Consider the following 13,369-nt stretch of genomic DNA (forward strand, 5'->3'; position numbering starts at 1 on the left):
CACTATCATATATTACATTAAAACAAATAATGCTCCGGTGTATGTCTTATGCCTATTTATCTAATTAGGCATGTGACTATCGATGCATACAAAATAATGTACACAGACTGCATGGTTGCATTGCTACTAGTTTACTTGCATGCTGCATATTTGTAAAGTAACTACAGGCATGTAGCAGCCGTGTATACTACATGCACTACATCCAGGAAATGTTTATATCTCGTATGTGTACCCAGATTAAAATGGTTTTTCAGGTTACCACTCTGTATGCCTGCATAGTAAAAGCTGAAGTCATGTATTTTAAAGATTTGGTAACTTGGAAATATTGTTTAAATTATGACTGTCAAGTGTAACTTGGTTGCACGCATCACACACCACTACACTAAGGAGCTAATGTAGTGTATTATAGCAACATTTTATTTATAAAATAATATTAATGCATTATTTTAGTGCACAACAGATAAATAAGCACACGGTTAGAACAAAAATGATATACGTAATACACTGCACACTGCACAATTAAGTTGATACTGCACTATGGTGGTAAAATTTATATTATTATACAGTCATGGCCAAAAGTTTTGAGAATGACACAAGTATTATTTTTCACCAAGTCTGCAGCCTCCTTTTTTAAGATGCCAATTTACATATACTCCAGAATCTCATGAAGAGTGATCAGATGATTTGCAATTAATTTATAAGTCCCTCATTACCATGACAATGAACTTTATCCCAAAATCAACATTTCCACTGCATTTCAGCCCTGCTACCAAAGGACCAGCTGATATCAGGTCGGTGATTCTCTTGTTAACACAGGTGAGAGTGTTGGCGAGGACAAAGGTGGAGATCACTCTATCATGCTGATTGAGTTAGAATAACAGACTGGAAGCTTTAAAAAGAGGGTGGTGTTTAAAATCATTGTTCTTCCTCTGTTAACCATGGTTACCTGCAAGGAAACACGTGCAGTCATCATTGTTTTGCACAAAAAGGGCTTCACAGGCAACGATATTGCTGCTAGTGAGATTGCACCAAAATCAACCATTTATCGGATCATCAAGAACTTCAAGGAGAGAGGTTCCATAGTTGTAAAGATGGCTTCAGGGCGCCCAAGAACATCCAGCAAGCACCAGGACTCGCTCATAAAGTGCCACAGTGAGGCAAAGACTTTTGGAGGATGACCTGGTGTCAAGAAGGCCAGCAGAGAACCCACTTCTCTCCAGGAAAAACATCAGCGACAAACTGATATTCTGCAAAAGGTACAGGGATTGGACTGCTGAGGACTGGGGTAAAGTCATTGAATCCCGTTTCAGATTGTTTGGGGCATCTGGAAAAACGCTTGTCCATAGAAGGCAAGAAAGGTGAGCGCTACCATCAGTCCTGTCTCATGCCAACAGTAAAGCAAACTGAGACCATTTGTGTGGGGTTGTTTCTCAGCCAAGGGATTGGGCTCACTCACAATTTTGCCTAATAGCGAATAGTACCAAAACATCCTCCAAGAGCAACTTCTCCCATCCATCCAAGAACAGTTTGGTGACGAGCAATGCTTTTTCCAGCATGATGGAGCACCTTGCCATAAGGCAAAAGTGATATCTAAGTTGCTCGGGATCAAAACATCGAAATTTTGAGTCCATGGCCAGGAAACTCCCAAGACCTTAATCCCATTGAGAACTTATGGTCAATCCTCAAGAGGCAGGTGGACAAACAAAAAGCCACAAATTCTGACAAACTCCAAGCATTGATTAGGCACAAATGGGTGGCCATCAGTCAGTATGTGGCCCAGAAATTGAGTGACCGCATTCCAGGGCAAATTGCAGAGGTCTTCAAAAAGAAGGGTCAACACTGCAAATATTGACTCTTTGCATAAACTTAATGTAATTGTCAATAAAAGCCTTTGACACTTATGAAATGTTTGTAATTTTACTTCAGTATACCAAAGCAATATCTGACAAAAAGATCTAAAAATACTGAAGCAGCAAACTTTGTGAAAAACAATATTTGTGTCATTCTCAAAACTTTTGGCCATGACTGTACTATGAAAGCGACAATGAAATTGAACATCGCTATTTACTGTGAAGAAATGGTATACCCTTGCATTGTTTGGAGAAAAAACAGCCTGCATAGACTGTAGAACTAGAAATTCAAATATACAAAGAAATGGACAAAGGCAGTTTGGTATCTGTCTGCATCAGATCCCCTCTCCACTAGGAGTAAAATAGAAAACTATTCAGCCGTTATATAATCTAGAATATAAATAGATATTGAGAAAGGCAATTTGGTATCTGTCTGCATCATAATCATCAACATCCTCCTCAGCGCCAGCTACATCAATATCCTCCTCCCGGTGTACAACATTCACACCTTCATTAGCCAAATCTGTAACTGGACTCTGGGTGATCCTTCCAGCATATGCAGAGGGCGTGCTGCAAATGCTGGATGGAGTCACCTCTTCCCGTACAGTGATGGGAAGGTCAGGGTTCACAACCAACAACACCCTTGGACTCGCCTTGGGGATTTGTGATGTCATCTTTTTAGAAGGCAGAGTTCTTTGCTGTTTTGTTGTTGTTGCTGACAGCCTAACTCTCTTAAATTTTTTGTAGGGGGGGAGGAGGAGGGCTTAGATCCTTGGGTGAAGCTGGACCACTAGTCATGAACACGGGCCAGGGCCCAAGCCGTTCCTTGCCACTATGTGTCGTAAATGGCATATTGCCAACTTTACGTTTCTCCTCAGATGATTTTAAGTTTCTCTTTTTGCTATTTTTTGAGAACTTGGGTTTTTTGGATTTTACATGCCCTGTACTAGGAGATTGGGCATCGGGCTTGCCAGACGACGTTGATGGCATTTCATCGTCTATGTCATGACTAGTGGCAGCAGCTTCAGCATTAGGAGGAAGTGGGTCTTGATCTTTCCCTACTTTATACTCCAAATTTTGGTTTTCCCTTATATGTAGCACAAGAGAGCGTACCACTAAGCCACACACACTCGGCAAAGCCTTTAAAAATTATATGCGGCACAGGAGAGTACCACAGGACTTATACTGCTGAATCAGTGAACTTTGTAATAGCAGTACCACTGGACTTATACTGCTGAATCAGTGAACTTTGTAATAGCAGTACCACTGGACTTATACTGCTGAATCAGTGAAGTTTGTAATAGCAGTACCACTGGACTTATACTGCTGAATCAGTGAACTTTGTAATAGCAGTACCACTGGACTTATACACTGCTGAATCAGTGAAATTTGTAATAGCAGTACCACTGGACTTATATTGCTGAATCAGTGAAGTTTGTAATAGCAGTACCACTGGACTTATACTGCTGAATCAGTGAACTTTGTAATATATCAGTACCACTGGACTTATACTGCTGAATCAGTGAACTTTGTAATATATCAGTACCACTGGACTTATACTGCTGAATCAGTGAACTTTGTAATATATCAGTACCACTGGACTTATACTGCTGAATCAGTGAACTTTGTAATAGCAGTACCACTGGACTTATACACTGCTGAATCAGTGAAATATGTAATAGCAGTACCACTGGACTTATACTGCTGAATCAGTGAAGTTTGTAATAGCCGTACCACTGGACTTATACTGCTGAATCAGTGAACTTTGTAATAGCAGTACCACTGGACTTATACACTGCTGAATCAGTGAAATTTGTAATAGCAGTACCACTGGACTTATATTGCTGAATCAGTGAAGTTTGTAATAGCAGTACCACTGGACTTATACTGCTGAATCAGTGAACTTTGTAATATATCAGTACCACTGGACTTATACTGCTGAATCAGTGAACTTTGTAATATATCAGTACCACTGGACTTATACTGCTGAATCAGTGAACTTTGTAATAGCAGTACCACTGGACTTATACACTGCTGAATCAGTGAAATATGTAATAGCAGTACCACTGGACTTATACTGCTGAATCAGTGAAGTTTGTAATAGCAGTACCACTGGACTTATACTGCTGAATCAGTGAAGTTTGTAATAGCAGTACCACTGGACTTATACACTGCTGAATCAGTGAAATTTGTAATAGCAGTACCACTGGACTTATATTGCTGAATCAGTGAAGTTTGTAATAGCAGTACCACTGGACTTATACTGCTGAATCAGTGAACTTTGTAATATATCAGTACCACTGGACTTATACTGCTGAATCAGTGAACTTTGTAATATATCAGTACCACTGGACTTATACTGCTGAATCAGTGAACTTTGTAATATATCAGTACCACTGGACTTATACTGCTGAATCAGTGAACTTTGTAATATATCAGTACCACTGGACTTATACTGCTGAATCAGTGAACTTTGTAATATATCAGTACCACTGGAGTTATACTGCTGAATCAGTGAACTTTGTAATATATCAGTACCACTGGATTTATACTGCTGAATCAGAGAACTTTGTAATATATCAGTACCACTGGAGTTATACTGCTGAATCAGTGAACTTTGTAATAGCAGTACCACTGGACTTATACTGCTGAATCAGTGAACTTGGTAATATTGCAGTACCAATGGGCTTATACTGCAGGATTGGTTTTGCAAATTTTGTTGTAATTAATTTTTTTTTTAATTTTTTTTTTGTATTTTTTTTTATAACTTTTTTTAAATTTTTTAAACACTTGGGAATAATGGGGAAATAACTATGCCCTTAGAAGCACAGAGCACAGGACACAGCACCACTGGACTGAACAGGACACAGCACAGGACCCAGCAGCACCACTGAACTCAAAATTGACAGAGCACAGCACACAACACCACTGGACTGATACTGCTGAATGTGTGAACTTGGTAATATTGCAGTACCAACTACCAATGGGCTTATACTGCAGGATTGGTTTTGCAAATTTTGTTGTACTTAAAAACTTTTTTAATTATCTTTTGGTATTTTTTTTTATAACTTTTTTTAATTTTTTAAACACTTGGGAATATTGGGGAAATAAGAACTATGCCCTTAGAAGCACAGAGCACAGCACACAGCACCACTGGACTGATACTGCAGAACACAGCACAGCACAGAACTAAACAGCACAGCACGAGATCTACCAGGACAGAGGACCACCTAACACACCCTCCCTCTACCCTGATCAATGCCCGAGTGAAGATGGCGGCGACTAGCGGGGAATTTATAGGTTCCGAGTATCGCGAGATCCGACAGCGGGATTATGACTCCGAGCCTCGGTTTCAAGTTTTCATTTGGCGCCAATACCCGGATCTGTCTCGGATCCGACTCGGATCGGCAACGTTCGGGTGGGCTCGGATTCAGGAAATCCGAGTGCGCTCATCTCTAGTTATAACTAGAGATGGGCGGACTCAGTTCCCCGAGATCCGAATCCATCCGAATTTCGCCTATCCGAGTACCGAGCCGAGCAGGCCCGGTACTCCCCGGCCCATTCGGAATCGAAATCGAGGCAAAACGTCATTGTGACGTATTCATATTTCTGAGCTCGGTTCTTGCGAGATTTGAAAAGCATAAATAGCAGCCTCCACAGCAATCCATCGCCATTTGACAGAGGGATAGAGCAGGGTTAGGTCACAGGCTATAATAGCGCAGGGACAGAGCAATAATTGTACACATTATTGTTTCAATTCTATTCTATACAATTCTATTATTATTAATACCAATTCTATTAGCAATTGTTAGAGCAGGATGAGAGGAGGATAGAGGAGGCTTTTTTTTTCAAATTTTTTGCACTGCAAGTGCTTTGGGGTCTCCCATATTCCCCAGTGTTTTAGGCTAATTTTTCTGGCTGTCAAAAGTCATATTTGTCAGCAGTATTTCTAAAATTGTTTTGTACTACAAGTGCTTTGGGGTGTCCCATATTCCCCAGTGTGAAACAATAATTTTTCTGGCTGTCAAAAGTGATATTTATCAGCAGTATCTATACAATTTTTGGCACTACAAGTACTTTGGGGTGTCACATATTCCCCAGTGTAAAACAATATTTTTTCTTGCAGTCAAAACTGATATTTATCAGCAGTATCTATACAATTTTTTGCACTACAAGTGGTTTGGGCTCATTAAAATGGATTCAAAGCAGTCCACATATGAGTAGAATCAGCAACCTGGTTCTGTCACCAGTCCTGATGGTAGTGTTCCCAGCACGTCATCTGGTAAAGGCAATGTAAAAGTACATAGTCTTTTTAAGTCAGGGAAAAAAACACACACCAAAAAAAATTTACTGTGTTGAAGCGAAAAAGAAGTGTAAATGAGCAAAAGTTAAGTGCCAATAAAAAAAAATTGGCAACATGCCATTCTACACACACATTGGCAAAGAAAGAATAAAGCCTTCGCCTTTCTCTATTAATGGCAGATCAAAAAATGTTACCGAGCCTTCTTCTTATACGGTCACTCGTGCCCAAGCAAGACCAAGTAATTTGGAGTCTAAAAGTGGTGCACAACTACTGTTACGCGTCAAAGCCGAGCTGCAAGAAAACAGTAAGGCATTAGAGGATAATGTATGCTCAGAATCAGAACTGACACCAATCCCTGTGGAGAGTCCATCCACCAGTGGTATGTCTAATCGTGAGCATTCTGATAATGTACCCATAAAGAAGGGCCCTTTCAGCAGTTCTGCTGATGTGTGCCTGAACAGCCCGAGTGTAGCCGGTGATACACCAAGTGAGTATGACACTTTGAAATTAGAAGAGGATGAGGGGGAGATTTGGGTAGCCGACGAGGGCGCTGATGAGGATGCGGTTGATGATGTAAGTCCTGCACCAGTGGCAGCAGGGTGGCACCAGTGGCAGCAGTTCTGGCACGTGAGGTTCTGGCACCAATTTGCACTTTCCAAACACAAGCAGAGATGACCCAGGTGGCAGACCACAACAGTTTGACATCTGGGCTGGTTTGAAGGATTTGACATAAAAATGTGTGACCTTGCCCATAACTCCAACCAATCACACTATTAACACGCAAAGGATGATGGAGGGCCTAGAAGGGATTAAACTTTATTTTTCCAAATTTGCACTAATAAGGTTTGGGTGTAATATACACCCAAAGACGAGTGCTTAATTGCTAAGAGTCATTGATGAAGAGGAAGACAAGCAGGCTTGTCTATAGTATTTTCAGGCAAATTCTACTGCGTTATATAGGTAACATGAAAAGAGAAGAGCTCCATTTCTCCATTGCTAATTGTAATTGCTGAAATAAAAATAATAGGGCTGACAGTCTTTGTCTAAATCTGCAGTTACATTTTATTGTAGCTCACTCAGAAACAGGAGAGGTGGCAGGGTACAGTGCTAATCTTCCTCAAACAATACTAATTCACCCCACCATCATAGAAGTCTGTGTAGTATGATGTAATTGCCGATAATGGCCGTCCAAATGGAATTAGTAGTTCATTTTAGGGCAATGCTGTCACGATTTTTGGTCAATTCTTTTACAGCAGAGCAAATATCAAAATATGCGAAATCATCTGAATCACCACTGGGTGCCTTGGGAAAGCAATTTTTTGTACAACAAGCACTTGCCAGAGAAACTGAAGGAGAAGACGTCCAAACAAGATGTTGATAGCTCTTTGATTCTTGCGAAGCAAATTAAGTATTTAATCTACAATTAAAATATAGTAAGCACATTTACTTTGTTTTATTTCACACGTTAAATTTCTGTAGCTCCTTGGCAAAATGTATTATTAAGGCAATCACTTGACTCAAGCTAACCGTGTCTGCACTCTCTTCACAGGTGACTACTTTGCTGGACTAAAGTACATTCCCCTCAAATGCTAGTCTTCTTGCAGCTGCTGCATTCTCCTACATGCTGTTGCAGAAAACAGAAATTGACCCTAAATTTTTCTAGACACAAACACCATCTCCCGCATGTCATTTTTTAAAAGTTCTGTAACACCAAGTTGATTGTGTGTGCAAAACAGGAAATGTGATGGAATTCAACCCCGCTGTAATGCTTGAACAATATTGGGGTCGTAATCAGAAATGACATATCCTCAGGAGAGTCAAAGCAGGATTAGACATCTTTCAATGACATCCCTTAGTTTTTGGAACAGATTGTCAGCTGTATGCCTCTTAGTGAAGCTGCTGATACACAGAGTAGCCTACTTCTGAAAAATGTGACATACTTGGGTACATGCTGCTGCTGTCCCTGCTGGTGAAGGCGAATGACCAACCCAGTGGACTGTCACAGTCATATAATCTTTACTTTGCCCAGTTCCGCTTGCCCACATATCTGTGGTTAAGTGTACAGTGGGTAGAATGGCATTTTGTAACCCAATAATTACATTTTTATGAACTTTCTGGTAGAGGTGAGGAATAGCATTTCTAGTAAAATGGTGTCATGATGGAATTTGGTAATAGGGTCAGAAGACCTCAAGTAACTGTCTAAAACCAGCTGCATTAATAATGGACATTGGACGCAGATCTATTACTAGTATAGTACTTATGGCGTCTGTGATCCGCTTTGCGACTGGGTGATAGATTGCATACTTGCTTCCTCTTGCAAAGGATTGTTTAAATCAATTAAATAAATATAAATAAATTATTGGTTCTGGGGATATTGATGATGAAGGTGTTGGGGGGGGGGGGGTAAATTGCAGGTGCTGGGATGTAGATGAGACAAGGGAGGCAGATGATGCTGGACTGCTTGTTGTTATTTTTTTTAAGCTAAGTTTCTGATTTTCCCAACAGATTTCCAAGAACTCGCTGAAAAATGACGTAACATGGATGAGGATCCCAGATGGTTAAGGTCCCTACCTCTACTGAGTGTGGCTTTAAAAATGCTACAAATGGCTAGACAACTGTTGTCAGGATTTGTGTAAAAATGATTCCACACTTAAGAGGTGGATTTTTGGTCTTATGCCCAGGCATGACAATGGCCTTTTTGTTATCACTGGCAAGAACTGCAGCAATTTTTCTTTGAAAGTGTATGAAAATCATATTGTGACCTAGGAGATGGTCAAAATTGAATGGAAATGATGGGAAATTAGTGTTAGTGAGGTTAATAATAGTGTAGGTACAAAATAATACCTAAATTATGTTAATTTAGCCCAAAACAATGTATTTTATTTTTACAAATTGCAAAACAAAACCAAAACCAAAACAAAAACACGCAAGGGCGGTTTGGCAAAACCAAAACACGACAGTAATCCAGGTCCAAAACCAAAACCAAAACCAAAACATATGGGTCAGTGAGCATCTCTAGTTATAAGTTTCCTCTATCTTGTTTATATACTATGTATGCCTCATTTGGACAATGTAAGTTGTGGTTTCATGTTGTTTAAAATTTAGCAAATGCCGTTTGAAAGACACGCATCTATCAATATGTAGTAAATGTTACAAAGGGCAAACTTCACTTGGATCTCTTCTATCTTACTTTCTTCTATCTCTTCTGGCACAGATCTTCAATGACAGCTTTAGGACGTGATACTGATGACATCCCACCCGACATTCAGTCGGAAGATTAGAAGAGGGAGCAGGCGCCGGAGTGCACTGCACAAGTAATTCATAAGGGGGGCACTGTCTGTCCACTTGTTCAGACTGTACCTCGAGCTGCCACTGCATGCTGACCACCGCCCTAGGCATTGAATATCTGTGCATTTCACAAGGAACCCCTTTTTAGCTTGGCGTACCACGCGGCTGCACTCCCAAGGGCAACATCCAATGTCTGAGAGTAAATGCCTCAAAAGAGGGCGAAAATAAGGTTACAAGTATAAATTTCGAACTAAAAATAGTCATTTTACCAAAATGTGTGCTCACAATCTTTACAAAGTGAGGTATCTTGCAGATTACAAAGTTTATGGTACTGTGTACATACAAATGTATTTTAAAGGTATGATGGACAAAAGTTACCTTATGGTGCAGGGTACTAAATGTGTGTTGTTGTTAAGGCAAATTGAAGGGTGGTGTCTTCTTAGGTTCTGACAGCATAAAGTAGCAGATAACAGGTGAATAGGATTTATTGGCAACATTCATTACATTGCCTATATGTATTAGTTCTTAACATTTGTAACACCTGCATTTCTACATATTCCATCATAGTCGCATCAGGAAGATGTCGATGTGAAAAACTGGTAAGCACACCCATATTGGATACAGAAGTTGATATAAGCCATCGGGTGTGGGCGTACATGTGTAATCGGAAAAAACACTTCCTTTGGTGTGTATTGCTTTAAGAAAATCTTACATTCTTTATTGGGAGTGTTTGCATTACAAAGCATTTTGTGGGCCACACTGTGTGAAAAGGCTGAAATGCAACAAGACATATAGGGCATCATCACCATAACTAATTAACAAAGCACAATCAGCTGTATAGGGCAATGGACAATTAGGCAATAATAAAACAGCCAATGAGAAGTGTCTTGGTAATGCTGCTAACGTATTTTGCAGTAGCCCTCTAGCAGACACAAGCGATGCTCCTCCTGACCAATGCATATGCATCCAGGTCAGACTCAGTCGCATTTACATGAACCCACTCTTATTGTACTTCAGCTGCACTTGCCCACCTTTTCAGTAATCTTCCCGCCTCCATGAACATAAGGAGTCGCAAAATTACCCTGACTATACAAATGTACAAATTTTGTGTACATGTGCAGTGTCTAAATGCATATCAGGCCCCAAGAGTTCTCCACAAGTTAGCATTGTAAGGGAGAAGGGGGGACATAACTGGATTAAGCATTGCAGCAGGAGGAGGTTGGGTTTGAAAAACTATGATAGGTTAGGTAGAAAGATGGTGAGAGGTCTTGGAGAAGGCTAGATTAAGGGGATGCAAGGGAAACCTTGGCAGAAATAATGGAGTAACTGTATGCCTGAAATCCTCTGTTCACCCTCAGTATGTCTTAAGAGGTAGAACTGGAGAGTCTGGAGCTGGTTCTTCAAGAGACAGCAGTTGATGCAGAGTCATTATAGTCCTACAGGGCGAGTGGTATATCTATGGTAAGGGGACCAAGAACAATTGCCAGCAATTTTCCTCTAGTCATGGTCCACAGAGGCATTTGGTGGATGACCCCCTCAGAGTGACACTGCTAGAAGGGTGCAGGTCGATAAAATAGTTATGTTTTTAAAACCCTAAGACTATTGACAATTTTTCTGCAATTAACATGTGTTTTCTAATTGCTTCTATATTAAAGTCTTTATTGCATGTATCTATGTAATTAATGTTTATGTTTCATAACACTGTTGTTTTCTTATTTCACATTCTAGTGTCAAGTGTTGTGTTGGGAGAGGGCGAAATGGGTGTAGCATGGGGGTGCATAGGCTTTACCTCAGGTGATGATGTATAATCTGCAATAAACTTGTGTTTGACATTTGTAATCAATAACCAATTCATAATATAGCTTAAAATACATGCGTGATAATGCCGGGATATGGAAGTACATAACTTCTAAGCCACTATGGCTTAACTGACCAACAATGAGATAGAGTTTTGTCTGTTTGCTAATAGCCAGACTTGTGTTATTACTTTCAGTTCACAATTGAGGCACTGCTGAGTATGCTGGCACTTTATAAATAAATGTCAATAATAAAACATGAACAAATCCTTCTCTCTGCAGGCACTATTAAGCATTGTATCAAATCTAAAGTGCTGCAATGCCAGTTAAATACAAGCAGTACATAGAGTAAGCTCTTATTCTTATTTATCCTGGTTCTAAAAATCCATTTATAATCATGATGTAGGAGGTAGGGGGTTTAAATTTAAAAAAAATTGCACAGCATGGTACTAGTTGAACAGTGCCTGTGGCACTCGAACTTTACACTAATATACACATTCTGGGCCTGATTCATTAAGGCACACAAAATTTACGTAGTCTGCATTTTTTTTTTGTAAAAAATGTACATACTTTGGGCATACACAGTTCCATATGCAACTAAAGAATGTCTCTTTTGAATATGCAACTAGGTACATACTGCTTATACGGGTTGGATACGTTATGGCGACGGTGAATATGTAAACACTTAAACTGTTGACACCAAAGTAATGACAGTGTAAACTTCGACATGTTTATTCTGTCGACATGTAAAATGGTGACATTGTGACTGTCGACATTCAGAGGAAAATGCTGGCAATACAGCTGGCGGGTCCGGCACAAGATTGCCAATAATAAAATAAAAACACAACATTAACCACAAACCTTTATCCCCCCTCAACACATTAATTCAAGTTCTGCACAATATAGCTGGCAGACCCGCCGGCACAATACAATACAATAATACACAGTGACATAAATTTTGAAAAAAGCGTGCACCCAAAACAGATTAACTGTATTGCTGCCAGCCAAGCAAAGTCGGGAGAACAAAAAACATGAGGATCCCTGATTTTAGTACAACCAGCACTATTTCTGCTGTTACCAGCCGAGGCTGGGGAGGGTTGGCAAATTTTAGCCTGGGGGATTTTACTCAAATCAGCAGCCTATTTTAAAGGAAAAAAAATAGGTGGCCAAATGAACCAACCCAAGGTTGCCCACTATGGTACTGACCCAGAAGGCAGGTGCCCAGCCTTCCCCTGCTGGCAGCACTAGTGTTAAACTATTTGGGGGCGAGTCCGCTGGCATTGACATTTGAATGTCATCATGTTAAACATGTCGACAAAAAGAATATGTTGACAATTACACTGTCACCAATTTGGTGTCAACAGTGTAACCAGGGCCGGACTGGGACTAAAAATTAACCCTGGCATTTAAAGCACACAGGCCCACCTCTGTTGATGAGTACGATAGAAACTGGGTGTCACCGCTGTGCAGCAGCACTTACATGGGTATGGCCAAATTGTGTTGGGGGCCTGGACAACATGGGCCAATGATACATGCATTATAATAAAACATTCAATTTATCATGCCCTCCCCAGCTCCCTCCTGCTAACCAGAGCTGGATTAAGGCATGGGGGGCCCGTGGCACTTAAAACAGCAAAATACACAGGCAATACTGTGTGTATTACTGTTAAGTGCACACAGCTCTGCCTTCACGAGCAGTACAGTGTGAAGCGGTACTGCTTGTGAAGGCAGAGCTATGTGCAAGTCCTGCTAAGCGAGAGTTGGCAGACTATACTGCTCTCCTACCTGTTCTTGACTTCATCTCTTTGCTTGTCTGGATCCTCGAATGTTGGAGGCCCTAGCTGGAAAAAAATGACTACATGAAATTCAGAAAACTCCAACCAGCTCAGGCGTTAAATCAAAAGCATCCACGATTAATAATTAGGCCACCCTCCAGCCCCATCATTAGAATAATAGTATTCACATATGATAAATAGATTTAGTTCCCTTGAACCAGCCCCAACATTAAATTAATAATATTCACATTTAATAAATAAACCTATTTCACTCCCTCCAAACAGCCCCAGCAATAAATTAATAGTATTTATGTTTAATAAATATAACCATTTCCCACAACCATCCCCGGCAATAAA

Source organism: Mixophyes fleayi, chromosome 2 (assembly GCF_038048845.1).
Source record: "Mixophyes fleayi isolate aMixFle1 chromosome 2, aMixFle1.hap1, whole genome shotgun sequence".
NCBI classification, from domain to species: Eukaryota; Metazoa; Chordata; class Amphibia; order Anura; family Limnodynastidae; genus Mixophyes; species Mixophyes fleayi.